Here is a 25,009-nt window from a genome sequence, read left to right as displayed (position 1 = left end):
TGTCAACCTTTACAGAAGCCCCATGGACCACAGGGACCTGTAGACTGCAGATAATTGCTTTCTATAAGGGCTTGTTCACACAACCGTGCTGTGTTTTGCGGTCCACAAATTGTGGATCCGCAAAACACGGATGCCGCCCGTGTGCCTTCCGCAATTTGCGGAACGGACGGCTCTTTATAGAAATGCCTATTCTTGTCTGCAAAATGGACAAGAATAGGACATGATCTATAATTTTTGCAGGGCCACAGAACGGAGCAACGGATGCGGACAGCTATCCGCGTCTTTTGCGGCCCCATTGAAGTGAATGGGTCCGCACCCGAGCCGCAACCAAACCACAGTCATGTGAATGATCCCTAAGAGAGTGATCCAGACATTCTCTGTGACCTTTGCAGAGGTCATTGCCCAGGGAGGGAGTAGATAAGCTGTGATCTGTGTTGTCTTTACATAGGTGATATCTTTCATTGCAATCCTTCCTGTGATCATGAGAAGACGGCTAAAAAGCGATCACAACAAAACAGTCAGCCTGTAATGAGGCCTGGAGGTAAAAGAAATACTAAAAATACTGCTGCTGTTGTCTGACCCCAAAAGCAAATTTAATTAGGGCCATGAAAAATGGAGAAAAAAGGCACCTACTTACTGCTGCTCCATCCCCACTCCTTCCGGTCCTCTGTGGACTGGAATAGTGACGTCCTGATCACAGTCAATCACTGGTCTCAGTGGTCCCCTGCCGTTCATGCACACGTGGCTGCAGTGTTCATGTGACTGATGAACAGTGAGTGACTGCTGCAGGTCTGGAGAGGATCAGGGGGGCAGGGACCAGGGTGGTGTCCTGGGAAAGGAGGGGCATTTAAAAAGTAAGTGTGGATTGGTTCTTTATTTCAATCTGGTAGCATTTAAAGGCGCCCAGAAATAGGTCTATATGTTCAGGGGTATCCGCTTTGGGCCTCATTCACACGTTAGTGATTTTGAGCCCAAACCAGGTCCGGCTCTACAAACAGAACAGGTGCAGCTCTACACAGAGAACAGGTGCGGATCTTTCCCTTATATCTTATGTCTGTGCAGTCTCCAATCCTGGTTTTGGCTCATAGTCACTGATCGAAATCACTGACCAAACACTGACGTGTGATTGACGTACAAAGGGGTTCTCCAAGACTAGGAGCTCTTTTTGATATAGTCAGACAAGGTTCAGGGATTACCAAAAAAAAGAGTCACTTGTCGTGGGCTAAATGGTGATGTGTGCAGGCATGGCACGCTGCCACTGCCATTCACCCTTCTGTTCCTCCAATTGGGTGGTTCACTTTGCCCCTGAAGTTTTTTTGGGGGGACCAAATATGCTTATGGTCATAAAGAGAAAACGAGGACGCAGCAATGGATCTGGTACTGGTGACACCGGCTGGACACTACTGAAGGGGTCCATTGGGTTCTACAATGGTGCCCATCATCTGAGATGGCGCTGTGTGCAGTGGCATTAACCCCTCAAAACAATGGAATCCCCAAGGCAGGCTCCTAGTGAATCAGGTCAACACAGCCTGGCTGGCATTATGGGGGTACAGCTGGCATTGATGTGAGGGCACGGTGTCCTCCCTGAAAGTAGCTATCTGGCTGTAATGTCTTCCCCTACTATCTGAGAACCTCCACATCCATAACCGTGAACCGTTACTCAGAAGCTGAGAAGGTACAGTGCTCCTCATAGTGAAGGGCTGGAAACCGCGGTCACCAGACGGAGCGAGCACCATAGTGTGCACTGCGCTTTAAGTTGAAACTGTCATAAAAGCAGCTGCTAATCACCTCGGCTTGTCAGCAAACTATGAGGTTACACAATATCCTTTTCCTGCCTATGGAGCCGTGAATCACAAACTCTGTCAAACCGCCCTCACTCATCATTTACCAGAAGCTCCGGTTCTGCAGCAGCCACCACCTACCGCCGGGATCCTCCCCTCTAACCCGAAGCGGGGTGGAGAGTTCCTTCTGTCCAGCCGTCTGCTGGTTTGAACCAATCAGCAGACACGGGGGAGGTGCCACTGGAGCGGGCAAAGAAGAGGCAAGCAGGAGAGAGAAAAGTGTCATGGAAAGTGTCTGGGTGACCCGCGGCAGGGCTGCGGCTGATACTCCAGGCGGGTGTGCGGAGACGCAGAGGATTTACTGCTGACTGGGACTGGAGCAGCTGGCACAGGTGAGCCTACGTGTGACAGGGGCGCCAGTGTACTTGGAGTGCAGTCTGCTGGGCACTCACAGCTGGCATAGTGACGTGATATAAAGTGTGTCTGGTGATGCTGCACTTGGAATGGGTGACTAGATGTGGCTTCTGTGTATGCCAGTGCCCGTCTATGTGGTGGTGAGAGGCAGTGGCACTGAGCTGTCAGCCCCAGGACCAGGATGGATGGATGGCAGTGTCCTCATTACATGAGATTGCTCTGTCCTGGGCAAGACTCATGTGGATGACTAAGGCGGACTGCCCCAGCTCCCTGGCATTGAGAAATACTGGACTGTCACCTCTCTTCCCTCTGTGGTGATGGTGATCAGGAAGTTTCGGGTTTTTCTGGACTGATGTAAACAGCAGAGCAGTAAGATGTCTGGTTCCTTATGTCAGAATCTCATCATAGACCTGGGTATACCCGAGACAGCGGGCACAGGCTACAAGTATTGCAGAGAAAAGGGTGCCAGTATGCTATGGAAATGTATATATTGTGCTAGTCCTCCAGCCCCCCATTCTTCACTCATTGGTATTGCTGCCTGGTAGTGCCCTGCTCTCCACCTGCTTGCCGTATTGCTTTCTTAGATGCCATCCACTCCTTGTACAGTACTTGTCTTATTTTTTTGCTGTTTGATGCCCACGCACTGGTCCCTTGGAGCACATCGGCACTATACTGTATATATAGGATACAGCCATATGGAAAAGAATGATGAAGTGTGGCCGGCTCCTGCCGTCTGGACCTCTCTGGGTAATTGACTGACGTCTTGCATTGATTTGTAAGCTGTCATTCACCTTGGGGTGCATGAGCCTGAGCACTAGGAGTGAAATATCTATATATATATATATATATATATATATATATATATATATATATATACACACAAGACATCATTGGCATACAGTAAGAATGGAGGCCAAGAGGCCCAAATCTCCAGTCCCCGGCATTTAAAGGGGATGTACAATCAGGATTTTTTTTTTCTGAAATAGGCCAGGTGCCACTGGTTTCACTCCCTGGTAAGGCCCCTCTCACACGAGCGAGTTTTCGGCATGGGTGCAATAAGTAAAGTGAACGTATTGCACCCGCACTGAATACTGACCCGTTCATTTTAACAGGTCTGTGTACATGAGCGATTTTTATTTTATTTTTATTTTTTTTCCCGCATCAGTTCTGCGTTTCATAAAAATCTTAGCATGTTCTATATTCAGCGTTTTTCACGCAGTCCTGGCCCCACAGAATTGAATGGACCTTCAGTGAAAAACGCATTGCATCCAGATGTAACCTGGATTCAGTCCGAATGCAATCCGTTTTTCACTGATGGTCGCTTGGAGATGTTGTTTGTAAACCTTCTGTTTTGTTTGTTTTTTCACGCGCGTGAAAAACGCATCAAAACTGATTTCACCCGCGTGGAAAAAACTGAAACACGGAACGCAATTGCAGACAAAACTGACTGAACTTGCTTGCGAAATGGTGCGAGTTTCACTGAACGCACCCTGTACGCATCCTGACACAATCCGTATCATTTGTGTGAAAGAGGCCTAAGTGGTTGAGGAGGATCGCCGCTATGGGCAGCATGGTGGCTCAGTGGTTAGCACTGTTGCCTTGCAGCGCTGGTGTCCTAGGTTGGAATGCGACCATGGGCAACATCTGCTTGGAGTTTGTATGTTCTCCCCATGTTTCCCCCGGGTTCTCCGGTTTCCTCCCACACTCCAAAGACATACTGATAGGGAGCTTAGATTGTGAGCTCCGCTGGAAACGGCTAGTGATGATAATGCCTGTAAAGCACTGCGGAATATAGTAGGGCTATATAAGTGCATAAAATAAATAATTGGCTAAGTACATGTTTACTGGCCACACAACCGCTGTAATTGTTTTTTCAATGGGCCTTTATTAAACATTTTCAACAGTTTTTTCTTCCAGTTTCACTATTTCTTTCTGCTTCTCACCGAATCCGTCAGGAATCCGCTCTGATGGCTTCATCTGTAGCCGTTTCCGTACAGCTCATATGCTCTCATAGTTGAACTGTTATCAGTTTGATAATATAGCTATGATGAGTGTTTATGAGCTGTCAGGAGGTCTGAGATAAGGGCGACAGATCCAGCTGCTCTCTGGCGGGTTTAGGGTCCATTCACACGTCCGTAGTGTATTGCGGACAAGAATAGGACTTGTTCTATTTTTTTTCGGGAGCCACGGACCGGAAGATCGGGGGCCGCGCTCCGGAAATGCAGATGCAGACAGCACACTGTGTGCTGTCCGCATCTCTTCCGGCCCCATAGAGAATGAATGGGTCTGGATTCATTCCGTAACGTTGCGGAACGGATCCAGACCCATTCTACGGACGTGTGAATGGACCCTTACTGTGAAACAAAAAGCAGTAGTCTGTAGATGCAGTGAAACAGCATTTTAAGATGTGGACGCTACAGCCACCAGACCCATGTAACTGCCGGGGTAGTTGCCTCAGGACAGGGGGCTGTTCTAAATGGGCATCCTCTTTTAAAGTAAATGTGACGTGATGACATACCCGATTATATGCCATGAGTCCTGCTGTAACTAATTCTCTTCAAGGATTTTATTTGGACTGTGCAATCTTTTATAGTCACGTCATTACTGTTTGCTTTGCCTGCTTTAATACATTTCCAATAACTGCTTTAGTGTTGCTGTTTTACCGACATCCAGCTCAGTGGGGTTGTGATTTCTAGAGCTTGCCATACATAAACCAAGGATATACATATAGTAAAAGAGTCGTCACACTAGTGTAGACTATATCCTTAAAGGGGTTGCACTTCAGAAAATGGCATTTATCACGTAGAGAAAGGTAACACAAGGCTCTTACTAATGTATTGTTATTGTCCATATTGCCTCCTTTGCTGGCCGGATTCATTTTTCCATCACATTATACACTGCTTATATTCAGGCAGTGATGGTCGTGTTTGCACACTGTAGGAAAAAGTGCCGTCCTATGCGCTGCCCCCTGATCTCGGCCGCCAGAGAGGCCAACGCTTTTTTTCTATATTGTGTAAGCATGGCCACCGCTACTATGTTACAGGGTGGGCGTAATCCCTGGATATGAACAGCGTATGATGTGATGGAAAAATGAATCCAGCCAGCAAAGGAGGCAATATGGATAATCACAATACATTAGTGCCTTGTATTGACTTTCTCTACAAGTGAGACAACCCCTTTAAATGAAATCTATGTTGGTTGACAAACCAGACAAAACACCTCTATGTGACTTTTCGGGTGAAAAAAACCCTTCATCAGACGTGAAGGTGTATATATCCAAACTGTGGTCAGTAGTGTAATGTCACACAGTGTTAGTTTCCATCAGCCCTGTACACATGGGATGGAGCAGTATGGTGCACAGTCAACCATTGCTTCATCTAAACGTCTCCTCCGATCGTGCAGTGAAGAGGATTGAGAGGGCTCCAGACCCACAGTCTAGCGATCGAGGGGGTCCCAATGGTGGGACACCCAGCAATAAGACATTTATCACCTATCCTCTGGTTAGGTGATAAGTGTCAGTTGTAGGACAACCACTTGGGGTTATCTCATGACTGATGTAAAACATGAAAATCAGACATCATATAGTACATGACAATCTCTTTCTAACCAAGCTTCAACCAGCCCTGCCCCTCCAGAGATTTTCTCATTCATTCCCCCAATTGTTCTGCTAGATGTATTTCAGGCTGGCAGCCCATGGGGGGGGGGGGGGGGGGACGGGGACTGTCCTTTCTCGTGGGGGGACGGGACTGTCCTTTCTTGTGGGGGACGACGACTGTCCTTTGCCGTGGGGGGGTGGGGGGGGGGACTGTCCTTTCTCGTGGGGGGGGGACTGTCCTTTCTCGTGGGGGGGGACTGTCCTTTCTCGTGGTGGGGGGACTGTCCTTTCTCGTGGTGGGGGGACTGTCCTTTCTCGTGGGGGGGAGGCTGTCCTTTCTAGTGGGGGGGGGCGGCTGTCCTTTCTAGTGGGGGTGGCTGTCCTTTCTAGTGGGGGTGGCTGTCCTTTCTAGTGGGGGTGGCTGTCCTTTCTAGTGGGGGGGCTGTCCTTTCTAGTGGGGGGGCTGTCCTTTCTAGTGGGGGTGGCTGTCCTTTCTAGTGGGGGGGCTGTCCTTTCTAGTGGGGGGGCTGTCCTTTTTGCTGTAGCTCACTCTGTTAGGGAGCATTCACACGACCGTGTTGGTTTTGCGGTCTGCAATTCACGGATCCGTGTGTTCCGTATGTCTTCAGTTATCTTTCCGTTTCTGTTCTGTAAGTCCATATAATACGGACGTGGTGCTTCTGTGTGTCATCCGTTTTTCACGGTCCGCAAAAAACTGAAATGGGACTAAAATGGGGTTTCCGTTTCCTAGAATGTTTTCAGTCTAGGGGTCTGCAAAAAACGATAATATACGGATGCATTTCCGTGTGCTATCCGTTTTTTACGGACCCAATAACTTTCTATGGGGCCACGGACCACAGTTTGTGGCCAAGTATAGGACATGTTTTAAAATAAAAGCAACGGACACACGGAACAGACAGCACACGGATGACAATGAAAGGCAAATTAATGGGTCCGTGCATTGTCCGCAAAAATTGCGGAACGGACGCGGAAGAAAAACACAGTCGTGTGAATGCTCCCTTACTGTCACAGCTTCTAACAGTAGAAATAGCTGGTAGCAGTTAAAGGATGAAACTGAGCATGTGTGTCCATCCATTGTATTGAATAACTGCATGCAGGGGCGGACTGGCCATTGACCTTACAGGGAAATTTACTGGTGGGGAAATGAGTCCACCTGAGTCCTCCTCATGGCCACCGGCCAGGTGTACATAAACAACTCATGCTCTCATGATAGGGCAGTATTTCATGCTGCACTGTGGTATTTGGTTTTGCTGGGGCGATATTTTGTGCAGCGCTATGCTATTGCTGGCCCCGCCTACTTGTGGCATGTGTTGACCCTTCCTACTTGTGTCAATTTAAGGCCACTTTAGTTTTTTTCCAGTTTAAGTTCCCATTCCGCCCTTGAGTGCATGGCTATACAACTTTTTTAATTGCATGCATTTACAAAAGTATTCAGGTGCTGGTTTGGAAAGTATTGAATATTTTTTGTGGGACAAACCCTTTTAGCAATGAGCTATAGTTTCTCAGTAGTCTTAAAGGGCCTATTCACACTTTGCGTTTTGATCTTTGCTTTTATCTGAAACTGGGACTGGCACCAAGAAAAGGCGATAACGATATGCGATGCAATATTTTAAGGGAATTGTGGTAGAGGTCTATTTGCACTGTTATGGAGGGGATCTGTGGATGACACTGTTATGGAGGGGATCTGTGGATGACACTGTTATGGAAGGGATCTGTGGATGACACTGTTATGGAGGGGATCTGTGAATGACACTGTTATGGAGGGGATCTGTGGATGACACTGTTATGGAGGGGATCTGTGGATGACACTGTTATGGAGGGGATCTGTGGATGACACTGTTATGGGGGATCTGTGGATGGCACTGTGATGGGGGGGATCTGTGCATGACACTGTTATGGGGGATCTGTGGATGACACTGTTATGGGGGATCTTTGGATGGCACTGTGATGGGGGGATCTGTGCATGACACATATATAGCATCTTATGCTATGTGCCATCCACAGATCCCCCCCCCATAATAGTGTCCCTGCAGTGTGAAGGGGCTGGGGGCCGGCATCTGTATTAGGAATGACAGTGTGGACCGTTGCAGTCCCTGTATTCTAATGCATCGGCCCCGCTCACTGTTGTATAATATTATCTAACATGTAGGCATTGTTAAAATATAATAATCCTGTATAATCCAGCTGTATTACTTACAGCCATGTTCTGTAGAAGAGAGGAGGGAGGAGGCAGGCCGGGAGAGCGGGGAGTCGGCGCGTCGCTCTCTACGTCACATGCCCGCGCCGCCAGCTTCATTCATAAAGTGGGCGGCGCCGGTGCATGAGGTAGTGAGTGACGCGCCGCCTGCCCGCTCTTCCGGCCTGCTTTCTCCCTCCTCTCTTTTACGGAACTTAACTGTAAGTAATACAGCTGGATTATACAGGATTATTATATTTTAACAATGCCTACAGGTTAGATAATATTAGACAACAGTGAGCGGGGCCGGTGCATTAGAATACAGGGACTTCACCGGTCCCCGCTGTCATTCCTAATACAGATGCTGGCCCCCAGCCCCTCCTCCCTCTGTGTATAGGTAATTGCAGCATTTTTGGGTCTGCCAAATTGCCATATCGCAATCGTCGATTATTGCAATATGACTGCTTTGGCGATATATCGTGTAGGCCTAGAATGGAATAAAACTTACAATGTTAGGGTTAAAGGATGTGTTTATTGGGGAAAACTGTACAAGTGAAAGGAGGCTCTAGGACCCTGTTCAGCCGCCTCTAGCCTGGATACAAGATAAGATATGCCTGGGCATAGCGGCATACAGGTTCTGTGTGGTATCCTGCGGCACATTTGCCCACAGATGATACAGCAGGGCCTGTAGATCCTGCACACTGGTAGGTTGCAGAAGCTGGTGTCCCAACTGGTGCCATAAATGCTGGATTGGCGATGAATCTGGTGACCAGGCAGCCAAGGAAGAGTTGTGATCTGACGGAGAAGTTCCGGAGAAACCCTTGCTGTCTGTAGGTGAGCATAATTCTTCTGAAAAATGCCAATTGGAAGCCCTACCATGAGAGATAACACTTGTGGCCCCAGGACGTCCTACACATATGGCTGAGCTGTTATTACCCCTCGTATCACTACTAGAAGTGACCGACTGTCGTATTCGATGACTTCCCAGATGATCACACCAGCGGTTGGGGCACAGCAAGGGCAGGATTGATGCACCCACCATACATCGACTACGGTTTTACAGAAGTGCTGCCGGTATAGAGGAAGCTGACGTTACCCATTTGTTGAGTATAGTCCATCCTATAACCGTTTTCTTGTTAGGCATTTTTTACACTACACTTTTGTAGTATACCCACGCTATGGCCCCTTCACGCCTGGGATTGTTATGGGTCCCAGAATCCAGACCCCCACCGATCGTAATATGATGGCATATCCTAGCGATAGAAGGTTATTTTTTAAGATGAGAATACTCCTTTGAATAAGCACTGGTATTCCGTCACAGTCCAGTGGTCTACTACATGACTGTATATACCATGCAATGTGCAAAGTTTGAAAATGGGAAATTAGTATCTTGATTGTGGGTGTAGGCACGCCCCCTGTACTAAATGAATTGCCCTTTTTCAAACACAATCTATTAACGCAGAATTAATATTTTATTCCCAGATGTGATGGATGACTGTTGGACTGTTCGTATCATTCATATCACGGTTGGTTTGTCACAGCCTCGCTTACTATCTGTCTAACAGATGGTGGGTGCTGTCATATAGCTTTACTACTAATATTTTATCACAGTGTGCATCTCTGGTTGGAAGGTATCAGTTTTTCACATGACTACTAGAAGGACCCTGCGACTCAAACCTGATGATGATGGAATGCATCACCCACTGACGGTGAAGTAAATGAACCGATAACTTGAACGAGGTCACTTACTGATTTATAAGGGTGGGTATACAAATAAAAAAAGGTTTAGATACTGTAAAGCCATCAGCACTTATGACCAGTGTTGAAGAACGGCAGGGACACAACAAAGTCACTTCAATCCGGTTTATTGGTAATTCCAGTCAATTTACAGCCGGGTCAGGTAGTCAGTCCATAACACACGAACAGAGTAATACCAGCTCGGGTCTCACTTAGAACCGTCCTCAGGCCAGTGTTGCTTCAAACACGCCTTACGCTCTGTGATCTGTAAGCCTCTCACTCATACAGACACACCCTGCTTCTTGCTGCTGACTTTTTTTGAATGAGAACCGTGGACATGGGCCACCTGTGAAACCCAGAGTGGATCGTGGTGAATAAGCACCCACCCAGCTCTTTGCCTATTCCCAATAAAAGCCAGGCCTGGATTAGCTGATACCAGCTATACTAGGTACAAACAGCATCCACTATCTATCCTAGTGGACACACTAGGTACTGGCTTTCACTCCACCAAGGCTGGACACCTTGGTGGCACGTCTCAGGTGAACCACAGCAAACCATGATATGCATCTCCTCTAATAGTTTTCCTTCACCATTCTAGGAGACACATATCTTCCCTCATATATGAGGCCTGTCACTGCCTCGCAATACCCTCTCTGACAACATTTGTGAAGGGAATTGGAATGCTCAATCCATTCCTGTAGTGTTAATTGAAGAATCATACAGTGACACCATACAAAGTGCCACAGTCAAATGGTCATGTATTAGCCCTGGGACTCAATTATGTAGGGAATATTTGGACCAGTTATGAATTTTGATAGGAAGACTGTTTTTAGCATCTAGCATAAAGCTAAAACAGCATTCAACAGCAAGAGTGTGGTGTGGAGGGGCTCCCTCAGGGCCTGAACATCTTGTCACTGTTTAATGATCCATGAATTTTACAAGACACCACAATAGGAAAGGTGGAACTACACCAGCAGCACAATACAGCTGCTATTAAATCCCTGTAATGAAAATACATTACTTTCTGTCCTAGTCTGTACAGCAAAGCTTGCAACTTAGATGAAGAAAACAGGCTGAAAACATGTCTGCCTTAAAGGGGTTGTCCGGGTTCAGAGCTGAACCCGGACATACCCTTATTTTCGCCCCCTGAGGCTATCATCGGAGCTTCCTGGCAGCCCCATGGATAGCCCCGGTACGCCACCGTATCTCCAAAAAATGCCTTTACCCTGCGCGATTTAGCGCAGGGCAAAGGAGAGCATCGGAGCATAAACTGCTCCGATGCTCAAGTCAGGGGGGCTGCCAGGGTTAAAATGGAGGTACGTCCGAGTTCAGCTATGAACCCAGTCAACCCCTTTAAGTGTGTGTTCTAGTGGCATTTGTGAAAACTGCAAAAAATTTTAAATAAAGTGAGGAACAGAAGTATTTCAACACCCTGCGACTTTGCAAGTTCTCCCACTTCGAAATCAAGGACGGGTCTGAAATTCACATTGTAGGTGCATTCCCACTCTGAGAGACAGAATAAAAAATAAATAATTCAGGAAATCACATTGTATGATTTTTAAAGAATTTATTTGTCTTGCACTGCTGAACATAAGTATTTGAACACCTGAGAAAATCAGTGTTAATATTTGGTACAGAAGCCTTTGTTTGCAATTACAGAGGTCAAACGTTTACTGTAGTTCTTGACCAGGTTTGCACACACTGCAACAGGGATTTTGGCCCACTCCTCCACACAGATCTCCTCTAGATCTGTCAGGTTTCGGAGCTGTCGCTGAGCAACACAGAGTTTCAGCTCCCTCCAAAGATGTTCTATTGGATTGAGGTCTGGATATGCTTGATATGCTTCCTACGGAGCCACTCCTTGGTTATCCTGGCTGTGTGCTTCGGGTCGTTGTCATGTTGGAAGACCCAGCCATGGCCCATTTTCAATGCTCTGACTGAAGAAAGGAGGTTGTTGCTCAAAATCTCACAATAAATGGCCCCATTCATCCTCTCCTTAATACAGTGCAGTCGTCCTGTCCCCTTCGCAGAAAAGTACCCCCATGCTTCACATTAGGGATATTGTTCTTGAGATGCAACTCATCCTTCTTTTTCCTCCAAACACGACGAGTGAAGTTTAGACCAAAAAGTTCTACTTTGGTCTCATCTGACCACATGAGGTTTCTCCCATGCCTCCTCTGGATCATCCAGATGGTCATTGGCAAACTTCAGATGGGCCTGGACATGTGATGACTTGACCAGGGGAACCTTCTGTGCAATGCATGATTTGAAACCATGACGGCGTAGTGTTCTACCGACAGTGACCTTTGAAACTGTGGTCCCAGCTCTCCATGTCATTGACCAGCTCCTCCCTTGTAGTTCTCGGCTGGTTCCTCACCTTATCATCAGTGATACCCCACAAGGTGAGATCTTGCATGGAGCCCCAGTCCGAGGGACACTGACAGTCGTCTTTAGCCTCTTCCATTTTCTAACAATTGCTCCAACAGTTGATCTATTTTCACCAAGCTGCTTGGCAATTGCCCTGTAGCCCTTTCCAGCCTTGTGGAAGTCTACAATTTTGTCTCTGGTGGCTTTTGACAGCTCTTTGGTCTTGCCCATGGTAGTAGTTGGCGTCTGACTGACTTTTTGGGTGGACAGGTGTCTTTAAAGAGCTCAGACAGGTGCTACTAAATTAGATTAATGAGTGGAGTACAGGTGGACTTTTTAAATGCACAGTAACAGGTCTTTGAGAGACAGAATTCTTGCTGTTTCTCAAGTGTTCAAATACTTATGTTCAGCAGTGCAAGACAAATAAATTCTTTAACCTCTTAAGGACATAGGGCGTACAGGTACGCCCTTGTGCCCTGGTACTTAAGGACACAGGGCGTACATGTACGCCCTGTGTATTTTCGATCACTGCCGTGCGGCTGGCAGTGATCGGAACCCGGTGCCTGCTCAAATCATTGAGCAGGCACCTAGGCTAAATGCGCGGGGGGGTCCCGTGACCCCCCCATGTCGGCGATCGCGGCAAACCGCAGGTCAATTCAGACCTGCGGTTTGCTGCGATTTCTGCAGTTTCTGGTCCGCGGGGATCAGAAACTTTATATACCTAAAAAAACGTTTTATTCACCCCCCCCCTGCACCCCCGAATGATTTTATGGTGGTGGGAGGTGCAGGGGGAGGGTTGCGGGCGGTGTGGGCGGTGCGGCAGGCGGGATCGCGATCCCCCGCCCGCCTCCCCTTGTATAATCGTTGGTTTCTAGTGGGTATACCAGGGTGCCAGCACATTGCTGGCACCCTGGTATAAACGGCTGACATCTGCGATGCGATGTCAGCCGTTTAACCCTTTCCATACAGCGGTCCGTACGGACCGCTGTATGGAAAAGGTTAACAGCGCAGGGAGCTCCCTCCCTCTCCCATCGGGGGGCTGCTGTGCCTTTGCACCCCCCCGATGGGGAGGGAGAGAGCCCCCAGACAGCCACCCGACAGATCCCCTCCTTACCCTTCCCCGTCTGCGAAGTTCTGACCAGAACTGAGCAGACGGGGAAGGTTCCCATGGCAACAGGACGCCTCTCAGGCGTCCTGCTGTCCATGGTGCTGAACAGATCTGTGCTGAAGGCATAGATCTGTTCAGTGTAAGTAAAATACAGTGCAGTACAATATATATTGTACTGTACTGTATTATACAGACATCAGACCCACTGGATCTTCAAGAACCAAGTGGGTATGGGTCAAAAAAAAGTGAATAAAAGTGAAAAAAAAGTAAAAATCAAAAAACACATTTATCACTGATAAAAAATGAAAAAAATAAAATTCCCTACACATGTTTGGTATCGCCGCGTCCGTAACGACCTGATCTATAAAACGGTCATGTTACTTTACCCGAACGGTGAACGCCATGAAAAAATAAATAAATAACTATGATGAAATTGAAATTTTGCCCACCTTACTTCCCAAAAAAGGTAATAAAAGTGATCAAAAAAGTCGAATGTACGCCAAAATTGTAACAATCAAACCGTCATCTCATCCCGCAAAAATCATACCCTACCCAAGATAATCGCCCAAAAACTGAAAAAACTATGGCTCTTAGACTATGGAAACACTAAAACATGATTTTTTTTGTTTCAAAAATGAAATCATTGTGTAAAACTTACATAAATAAATAAAAAAGTATACATATTAGGTATCGCCGCGTCCGTATCGCCCGGCTCTATAAAAATATCACATGATCTAACCCCTCAGATGACCACCGTAAAAAAATAAAAATAAAAACGGTGTAAAAAAAGCAATTTTTTGTCATCTTGCGTCACAAAAAGTGTAATAGCAAGCAATCAAAAAGTCATACGCACCCCAAAATAGATGCCAATCAAACCGTCATCTCATCCCGCAAAAAATGAGACCCTACTTAAGATAATCGCCCAAAAACTGAAAAAACTATGGCTCTTAGACTATGGAGACACTAAAACATTTTTTTTGTTTTAAAAATGAAATCATTGTGTAAAACTTACATAAATAAAAAAAATTGTATACATATTAGGTATCGCCGCGTCCGTGACAACCTGCTCTATAAAATTACCACATGATCTAACCTGTCAGATGAATGTTGTAAATAACAAAAAAAAAACGGTGCCTAAAAAGCTATTTCTTGTTACCTTGCCGCACAAAAAGTGTAATATAGAGCAACCAAAAATCATATGTACCCTAAACTAGTACCAACAAAACTGCCAACCTATCCTGTAGCTTCTAAAATGGGGTCACTTTTTTGGAGTTTCTACTCTAGGGGTGCATCAGGGGGGCTTCAAATGGGACATGGTGTAAAAAAAAAACTGTCCAGCAAAACCTGCCTTCCAAAAACCGTATGGCATTCCTTTCCTTCTGCGCCCTGCCGTGTGCCCGTACAGTAGTTTACGGCCACATATGGGGTGTTTCTGTAAACTACAGAATTAGGGCCATAAATATTGAGTTTTGTTTGGCTGTTCACCCTCGCTTTGTAACTGATAAAAAAATATTAAAATGGAAAATCTGCCAAAAAAGTGAAATTTTGAAATTGTATCTCTATTTTCCATTAAATCTTGTGCAACACCTAAAGGGTTAACAAAGTTTGTAAAATCAGTTTTGAATACCTTGAGGGGTGTAGTTTCTTAGATGGGGTCACTTTTATGGAGTTTATAATCTAGGGGTGCATCAGGGGGGCTTCAAATGGGACATGGTGCCAAAAAAACAGTCCAGCAAAATCAGCCCTCCAAAAACCAAACGGCGCACCTTTCACTCTACGCCCCGCTGTGTGCCCGTACAGTAGTTTACGGCCACATATGGGGTGGTTCTGTAAACAGCAGAGTCAGGGCAATAAAGATACAGTCTTGTTTGGCTGTTAACCCTTGCTTTGTTAGTGGAAAAAATGGGTTAAAATGGAAAATTAGGCAAAAAAATGAAATTCTCAAATTTCATCGCCATTTGCCAATAACTCTTGTGCAATACCTAAAGGGTTAACGACGTATGTAAAATCAGTTTTGAATACCTTGAGGGGTGTAGTTTCTTAGATCGGGTCACTTTTAGGGAGTTTCTCCTCTAGGGGTGCATCAGGGGGCTTCAAATGGGACATGGTGTAAATAAACCAGTCCATAAAAATCAGCCTTTCAAAAACCAAACGGCGCACCTTTCACTCTACGCCCCGCTGTGTGGCCGTACAGTAGTTTACGGCCACATATTGGGTGTTTCTGTAAATGGCAGAGTCAGGGCAATAAAGATACAGTCTTGTTTGGCTGTTAACCCTTGGTTTGTTAGTGGAAAAAATGGGTTAAAATGAAAAATTAGACAAAAAAATGAAATTCTCAAATTTCCTCCCCATTTGCCAATAACTCTTGTGCAACACCTAAAGGGTTAACAACGTATGCAAAATCAGTTTTGAATACCTTGAGGGGTGTAGTTTCTTGTAGTTTTGGGTGGTTTCTATAATGTAAGCCTCGCAAAGTGACTTGAGACCTGAACTGGTCCCTAAAAATTGAGTTTTTGTAAATTTCTGAAAAATTTCAAGATTTGCTTCTAAACTTCTAAGCCTTATAACATCCCCAAAAAATAAAATATCATTCCCAAAACAATTCAAACATGAAGTAGACATATGGGGAATGTAAAGTCATCACAATTTTTGGGGGTATTACTATGTATTACAGAAGTAGAGAAACTGAAACTTTGAAATTTGCTAATTTTTCCAAATTTTTGTTAAATTAGGTATTTTTTGGTGCAAAATAAATTATTTTTTTTTACTCCATTTTACCAGTGTCATGAAGTACAATATGTGACGAAAAAACAATCTCAGAACGGCCTGGATAAGTCAAAGCGTTTTAAAGTTATCAGCACTTAAAGGGACTCTTGTCAGATTTTCAAAAAATGGCCTGGTCCTAAGGTGTAAAAAGGCTGTGTCCTTAAGGGGTTAAAAATCATACAATGTGATTTCCTTATTTTTTTATTTTTTTATTCTGTCTCTGAGTGGGAATGTACCTACAATGTGAATTTCAGACCCCTCCATGATTAAAGGGCATTTAAGCAGCACCATTTCTAAAAAGTATGTTTATAATAGAAAATTTTAAGTAACATATAATTTTCTGCTGATATATTCCCAACCACAATGCACAATAACTGAGCCCTTTTTCTCCAGTGCAATGCGTTGCGTTCCTTATTTGTCAGCTTGTGTAGAGAGAAGTCTGTGTTATGGTGGTTTGCGGCTTGTGTAAGTCAAAGCTGTTTCTAAAGAAGAGTAAAGCCAAGCAGTTTTTTCCCTTATGTTTTCATTAAAAAACATAAAGCACATGTTGTGTAATCCTCCGCTCACGTCTCTTCCCAGCCGGGGGCCTATAAGATACACTTACAGGCTAGCTTGGCATTTTGATTGGCTGTGTGCTGTGTAAGGATGCGACCGGAGGATTAAGCTACAGGGCTTCTACTATCTATAGACCGCTGTTTCTTTGATAAAACTTAGATTTTAGATTAAGAACATAAAGAAGCATTTATTAGTTATATAACACAATGGGTCTGCAGTACAAGGTCACAAGAACAATACATAAAATTCGCCTGCAGTGAACTGTTTTGGGGAAAGTCATAATGGGCCTGAGATTTAAATCAAACAGAAAGAAACTTTTCCAAATCTTTCTTTAGAAAATGGTGATTGTTACTAACATTTGCTAGTTTAATTTTAAAATAAAAACTACAGTGTCCAGACTGAAAACCTGCCATCAGTTATATGATGACCCCCTGTTCTTTAGTTATACCACTGCTTCCTAAATGCTAATCCCAGGACTGCTAGTGGGAACATGGAGGCAGTACATATTTACCGTACAAGGCAGGTTCAGGTCCAGGCTGGCCCACCAGACATGATAATGGGTCATAAAGGTTCAGCAGATACAAGCACATTTAGGGCTGACTAGCAGTTGTCACTAGATCTACTTTTTATGTGCTGGATCTGAAATGGTCACTAACCGTTCAATAAACTTTTCATAAATAAATACTGCAGGTGAATGCAAGAAACTTTGTAATATATCTTATCAGAGAGAAATTCTTCTTTCTTCATCTATAAAGCCCCATCCCTGCCTTCCCTCTAAACTAGCATTCACTCAGAATGATCTGCCAAATCCATCTTGATCTCAAGATGGACCGTCAGCTCGATGTAGGATTTGATTAAATCTCCATGCAGGACGATTTTGTCCACTGTTTTTGACGGACTCTGTGATGGAGGTCCTGAACAGAGCTTCCAATGCCTATGTGAACAAGTCCTTATTTTGGAAAGCTATCTGAAAGCGTAGGTATGCTTTTAGTAAACTGGTTGACCTAATTAATTATACTATTTGTAATGATAAGTCAGTTTACAATGCATTTAGAAGTAGATGTGCAAAGGCTATGTATAGATAGAAAGTTGGGCTCTTAGAATTATTTCCATGGATTGACCCAAGGAACCTCTAGGTCTGACATTGATATGTGGTTAGTAGTATTGTCTACTTTCAATTTGTTGCCTAAATCACTGGCTGTTTATAGCTGTTATTAATCTTGGCTCCATAAGAATACATCTAAGATCAATGACTGTATCTTAGCTACTGTTTCACCTTGTACCCCAACAAAGGCCTAGAATGTTCTTCTGCCCCCCCCCCCCCCCCAATTTATACTGCATCCATTTGTTTATTTTTGCAGAGTTACTTACCCCGCTCCCTGCGCCACTCCACACCAGATCTTTTCATCTGCGCACGGGTAGAAGCTGCAGCGACTGTGCGGGGAGCGAGGTAAGTATATTCACTGTGAGGGGCCCGGCGTATGGGGGACATTTTTATAGTATTGGATAACCCCTTTAAGTCTACAATTTAATTTTGGTCCCTAGCAGTAAGTTTCTCTATAGAATGGAGTTCAGTCAAATGGATTTAACTTCTTTAGTGCAAGACGTTATATTTGCTTGGATACTGTACATCATACAGTAATACAGTTCAAATACATACAGCAAATATATCTGAAAGGATGTACAGTCTTGATCAAAAGTTTAAGACCATTTAAAAAATGGCAAAAAATCATATTTTACATTGTTGGATCTTAACAAGGTTTCAAGTAGAGCTTCAGCATGCAACAAGAAGAAATGAGAGCTAGACAAAACATTTTTTGAGCATTCAATTAATTGAAAATAACGATTAAACTGAAACAGGCTGTTTTTCAGCTGATCAAAATTTTAGGACCACTTGCCTTTAAAAGGCCAAATCTGTGCAAAGATGTGGATTCATTGTCATTTTCTGTCAGGTAGTCACACGTGATGGCAAAGGCAAAAAAACTCCCTTTTTGAACGTGGTCGGGTTGTTGAACTGCATAAGCAGGGTCTCTCACAGCGCGCCATCGCTGCTGAGGTGGGACGCAGTAAGACAGTCATTTGGAATTTCTTAAATGATCCTGAGGGTTATGGAACAAAAAAGTCAAGTGGAAGACCCAAAAAAATGTCATCAGCACTGAGCCGGAGGATCCAATTGGCTGTCCGTCAAGACACTGGACGATCCTCGACCCAAATTAAGGCCCTTACTGGTGCTGACTGCAGCCCCATAACCATCAGACGGCATCTGAGACTGATGAGCTTCAAAAACAAAAAACGTCTTCAAAGACCTTGTCTCCTTGAACGCCACACAACTGCTCGTTTGGACTTTGCAAGAGAGCACCAAACATGGGACATTCAAAGGTGGAAGAAAGTTTTATTCTCTGATGAGAAAAAATTTAACCTTGATGGTCCTGATGGTTTCCAACGTTACTGGCATGACAATCAGATCCCACCTGAGATGTTTTCTACGCGCCACAGTGGAGGGGGCGCCATAATGGTCTGGGGTGCTTTTTCCTTCAGTGGAACAATGAAGCTTCAGGAAGTGCAGGGGCGTCAAACGGCCGCTGGCTATGTCCAGATGTTGCAGAGAGCATTCCTCATGACTGAGGGCCCTCGTCTGTGTGGTAACGACTGGGTTTTTCAACAGGACAATGCTACAGTACACAATGCCCGCAGGACAAGGGACTTCTTCCAGGAGAATAACATCACTCTTTTGGCCCATCCTGCGTGTTCCCCTGATCTAAATCCAATTGAGAACCTTTGGGGATGGATGGCAAGGGAAGTTTACAAAAATGGACAACAGTTACAGACAGTAGATGGCCTTCGTGCGGCCGTCTTCACCACTTGGAGAAATGTTCTCACTCCCCTCATGGAAATGCTTGCATCAAGCATGCCAAAACGAATTTTTGAAGTGATAAACAATAACGGCGGAGCTACTCATTACTGAGTTCATGTTTGGAAGTTGGATTTCTGTTTTGGGGGGTTTTATTTATTTTTTTTGGAGGTGTGGTCCTAAACTTTTGATCAGCTGAAAAAAAAGCCTGTTTCAGTTTATTCATTGTTTTCATTAAATTGAATGCTCAAAAAATGTTTTGTCTCACTCCCATTTCTTCTTGTTGCATGTTGAAGCTCTACTTGGAACCTTGTTAAGATCAGCCATGCTAAATATGATGTTTTGCCATTTTTCAAGTGGTCTTAAACTTTTGATCAGGACTGTATCTAACTGAGGTAGTCTAAACCTTTTCCTAAACACAGAGGACATAGAAAAATTTTATATTATACTCTTTATATTATTATTATTTTTTTTATCCATTGAATTACAGTTCAAACGTCAAAGAAGAGTTGCAAATTTTAAGGATCGGTGTTGCTTTAAGCAGAGAGGACTGCAGTTTAGGGGATGCTTCATTTTAAAGTTACTGCATTTCAAAGATTATTGCGTTGTCTAAATTAGATTTCCCTGCTGGCGGTGCTAATGCATTGACAGCCATGGAAAGGGTTTGCCACCAGTAGTAAAAATGGCACTGCGAGTGACAAACGTAACCGTAAATATTTCATTCAAAGGTTTGAATAAATCATCCAGAAGAAACGGCATCCTCCTTGTAATCAGCTAAAACCGATCTGCGATATATTATGCATTGATTCCTTCTTCTATGAATGAGCAAAAACAGTATTCTAGATTCACATCTGTGCGACAGAAAAAAAAGCATCTAGGGAGAATATTTTCCTTTTATGTGCTCTGCAGGTGCTTTTGTGTGCTTTAACTCCATTCATATAAATTTATGGAAATATCAGAAAAAAGATTGTGTAATAAGGCTGAAGAATCAATATTGCTGTTGTTGCAGGTTTTGGCATGTAAGAGCTGTCATTAATTTGAGTTGCATCCAGCAAGCCATGACATATCCCTACAACACCCCTCAATGTCTTGGAGCAGCAGTTTTCAGCACAGGTCTTGTTATTACACTACAGGTTTGGAGAATTCCAAAACATAAGATATGATGTATTGAATGTTTAACAGATTGATATCGAAGGGCATTTTCCAGGAAATGTTCTGATTTTGGGGTAACATTCACTTTGAGGGCTCATGAACATGTGCTACCTGTGCCGTGCATTAGTTACCGCAAATGCAGGTGCACCGCCTGAATGGCTGACGCTGACGGAGGCAGACCCATTCAACTACGGAAGCACTCATTAGTGATTCCATGCCTCCGCTCCATATCTTCTGGATTGCGTACTCAGTCACTTGAAATGGCCATGTGCGTGAAATGGTGCGCACATGGCCAGTGCCTGTATATTGCGGGCCACAATACCGGCTTGGCCGACACAGATTCGTGTGCTTGAGCACTAAGTGATTAGAAATCTAGTAGTTGGACAGCTTGCCGGTGCCTTCACATGCTGCAGAAATTTCTGCAACTGAAAATCATTTCTTTTTGGTGGCAATCACATGGATTTCAGGTGAATGGAAATAGTTTTCAGTCGCAGACATTTTCTGCCCAAAAAAATCTGTGGCATGGGAAGGCACCCTTACCGAACTATCAACTTCAAGGTAACATTCCACTGATCTCCAGAAAGTTCCTGCCCTTCTGCTCCTGTTGGCCTTGCTCACCTTCATTTGATTTGACTTAGGTAAAATATAGGTAAACTAATGTATAATATTTAAAACAAACAATACTTCAGTATTGCGATATGCGCCCACAGTAGCACTTGACTCACGCAACAGTGTTTTCCATCCAAGTGCACATTAAAGACTATGAAAACTTTCAGGTGCAATTTTTTTTGTAAGATTGCATTTTACATTTTTTGGGCTAACAATCATTTTTTCAATTGGTCTTTGTTAAAAATGTAATTTTTTTTGTCATAAAGGGTTAAGGGCTCTCTCACATGAGCGGATGTCGTGCGGGTAATCCACTGCAAGAAAGACAGCCAAGCCCTTTACCGGACAGCAGAGACACGGAGCATTAACATGATTGATAATGCTCCGTGCCTCTCTGTGATCTTTTTACTACAAAATCACAGTGGGATAAAGTTGTCACTGTGATTTTGTAGTAAAAAGATCCCAGAGAGGCACGGAGCATTATCAGTCATGTTAACGCTCCGTGTCTTTGCTGTCCGGAATGGGGCTTGGCACTCTATTATGCAGCGGATTCCACGCACGGTATTCACTCGTGTGAAAGAGCCCTAACTCTTTGCCTAGCTGTGAGCATAATACTTTCACTTTAAGCCGTTATTTGCTGGCTATGTATATCCCTTATCTCTGAACTACTAACAGCTAATAAACACTGATTTAAGCAATATTCTTATCAGGAAGATAAAAAAAAATTAGCTATGATAAGTGTCTGTGAGAGCAGGAGATGAGATATATGGAGCCCGTCAGCTCAGCTGATTGACAGGTAACAGTATAAACACAGCCTGGTACTAGAGAATCTCAAGACTGAACAGAGAAAGGGGCCAAATTTTTCTAATAAAAGTCAATTGAAAAAAAAAATTTTAGCTCAAAATGTGTACAATGCAGTAATAAAATAGCCCCCAAAAGGTATCTTTAGCCTTTAAAACAAATAGCTCATTTCACATGCCTGTTGCAGCGTGCACTCCCATTCAAGTATATGGTTCCCAAAAAAAGAGACAGAAAAACATACATTTTTTTGGCAGATGTAAATTGGAAGGTCGTCTGAAATAGGCCTATGAACAATGGGGGAAGGTTTATATAAGCTAGTGCAATTAAAACTGTGGTGTTGCATGTAGCAATTTTTTGGATTACAACTCATTTTTGTAAAGGCCTCTTTAGGCTACTTTCTAGCCTAGCGTTTTTGCTGGATCCGGCAGGGCTCAGCAAAAACACTTCCGTTGCTGATAATATAACCACCTGAATCCGTTATGAACGGATCTGGTTGTATAATCTTTAACATAGCCAAGACGGATCCGTCATGAACTCCATTGAAAGTCAATGGGGGACGGATCCGTTTTGGATGTGACTTGCATTGTGGGTCATGACAGATCCGTCTTTATCCGCATCCCAGGACGGAAAGCAAACCGCAGCATGCTGCAGTTTGCTCTCCAGTACGAGAACGGCGCAGAATGCATTTTGGAGCATTCCGTTCTGTTCAGTTATGTTTCGTCCCAATTGACAATGAATGGGGACAAAACGGAAGCGTTTTTTCCCGGTATTGAGACCCTATGACGGATCTCAATACCGGAAAATATTAACGCTAGTGTGAAAGTAGCCTTACATGAGTTGACACAGCAGGTAGGGAAGAGCAAATTGATTCATAACATTATCATGCGCCGGGACTCAGAGGTGTAGGGATGCATGCACACCCATTGCTTCCAAAGCAGAATTTAAGCTGTAGAACCTACGCCGCTACACGGTGCAGGGCCCAGATTGTCAGTGCTGGGCGAGATGTCCAGCCCTGTCAGTCAACAGTCAGGTGGGCACTTCTTCACCTGTGTGGACAGCCATTAACCGATAAAGAACTCTCTTTCTAATGAGACATATAGATTCATTAGAATTGATTCGCTCATCCCTAACAGCTGGCAATTATCAGGAACAAACCGTTCATTCCTAATAGTTGTCGGCTCATCAGAGGAGGTGAGAGCAGCATTTACATGCAGCAATCCCCTCCCCTATTTGGAGACAAGTGATCACTATTGCCATTGCTCATCCCCATAGAGAATCATTGTTTCTGGACAGCAGATCCCTGGTTGATACCTGCATGTTATCTGAATGTTATCATTTACCCTCTCACCGCTCCTGGTATGTTTGTTTTTGTAACTACTTGTAATAACAATTTTGGAACATCTATTCCAATAAGTCTACATGCACACGACCGTTGTGTGTTTTGCGGTCCGCAAATTGCGGATCCGCAAAACACGGGTGGGTCCGTGTGCGTTTTGCAACTTGCGGAACGGCACGGACAGCCATTAATATAACTGCCTATTCTTGTCCGCAAAACGGACAAGAATAGGACAGGTTATATTTTTTTGCGGACCACGGAACGGAGCAATGGATGCGGACAGCACACGGCCCCTTTGAAGTTAATGGGTCTGCATCCGAGCCGCCAAAACTGAGGTCTACGACTGAATTGCCAGCAGTCTGTTATAAAAGTCTATATGGGTGTTACCAGTTGGGGGTATGTCTCTGCGCAGTCTGACACTATCCAGTCAGTATAAATTAAGGCTGAGCACTCATCATCTGTAGGACAATATGGTAGAATAAACACCTGAGTAATTTATTATAAAAAAAATACACATCAATGACATGTAAGACCAATAGAATGAATAGTAAAAAAAAAAAAGAATAATCCTATATAGCAGTGCTGAGTTGAATACATGTAGCAACAATAAAAGATAAGCAGAAACAGTGCGCTCGTGCTGAATCACTGGCTCAGTATGTATAGAGCAATAATAAAATGTCCAGTATTGACTGTCAGATCCTGGGACGCAGAGGCTGGATTGTTTCTACAATAGTGGTTTATGAATGTCACATATAACAATCTCAGTTATATCCTCTCCCATATATTAAAAGCAATTGTATTGCACCAAAGGATAAAGCATGAGTATGCTGACCCTAATAATATGGTTACACTCAGCGGTGCAACGTGACACCAGTGTATAGTAGGAAATAAATGATGTGCTGCGCGATCTGCGCTCACAGTGGCGTCCCACGTGGCTGCAGTATCGGGTACAGTGAGTTGTCAGCTGGAACTGCTTGAACGGGTGGTCACTTGACTAGGCGGACTTTGGTTTCGTTGTCCCGCTTTCACTTTATAGGAAGTCGCCGACCGTTGTTTATATGATGACTCTAAATTGCTTTCAAAGCCAGAGTCGAATTGCAGCGTTCCCTTTCTGCCGGATGGGAGGTAAAGCTTGTCTTTATTATAGTGGACCGTGCATGCAAATATATCCAAAGATGGGGTCAATTCAGGGATATACGTCCATCAGCTGATGTGCGGGTCTCCCATTTAACGAGGAAGGGGTCAGGTATAGACCCCGAAACGCGTCTTGTTAAATAGGAGACCCGCACATCAGCTGATGGACGTATATCCCTGCATTGACCTCATCTTTGGATATATTTGCCTGCACGTCTGGTAATGCCACAGAGGTGAGTTGATATTTCCATCAGAATAGATTTAGTGTTTTTGACTCTGTTGCTATAGGAATCAGTCATTAAAAGACACTTCAATAACGAAGGATCTCATGCAGAACTTATTCTGTCACTTTCTGTTTGTTAACTGTGATCTGTTGTATTGTTCTGATTTCTCGGGTATATTCCTGGCTATTTCTATTTGTACAGTGTGCTTGCGGATGCTTGCGATTTTCACGCAGCCCCATTCACTTCTAAGGGGCCTGCGTTACGTGAAAAATGCACAAAGAGGAGCATGCTGCGATTTTCACGCAACGCACAAGTGATGCGTGAAAATCACCGCTCATGTGAACAGCCCCATAGAAATGAATGGGTCGGTATTCAGTGCGGGTGC

At 44.3% G+C, this 25,009-nt stretch overlaps 1 protein-coding gene across 2 annotated transcripts in view; it reads left to right on the top strand.

Moving 5' to 3' along the window:
* The first annotated feature begins 1,986 nt into the window (after positions 1-1,986).
* Positions 1,987-25,009, top strand: part of LOC120997979 (interleukin 1 receptor accessory protein) — a 281,900-nt gene continuing 258,877 nt past the window's right edge. For both annotated transcript variants that reach the window (XM_040428369.1, XM_040428368.1), the window contains exon 1: positions 1,987-2,173. The gene's annotated coding sequence lies outside the window, so the exon portion shown is untranslated. The remainder of the gene's footprint in view (positions 2,174-25,009) is intronic.

The sequence above is a fragment of the Bufo bufo genome, chromosome 4 (genome assembly GCF_905171765.1).
Source record: "Bufo bufo chromosome 4, aBufBuf1.1, whole genome shotgun sequence".
Lineage (NCBI taxonomy): Eukaryota > Metazoa > Chordata > Amphibia > Anura > Bufonidae > Bufo > Bufo bufo.
The sequence above is the reverse complement of the archived record's forward strand: the minus strand, read 5'-3'. Positions and strand labels throughout refer to the sequence as shown.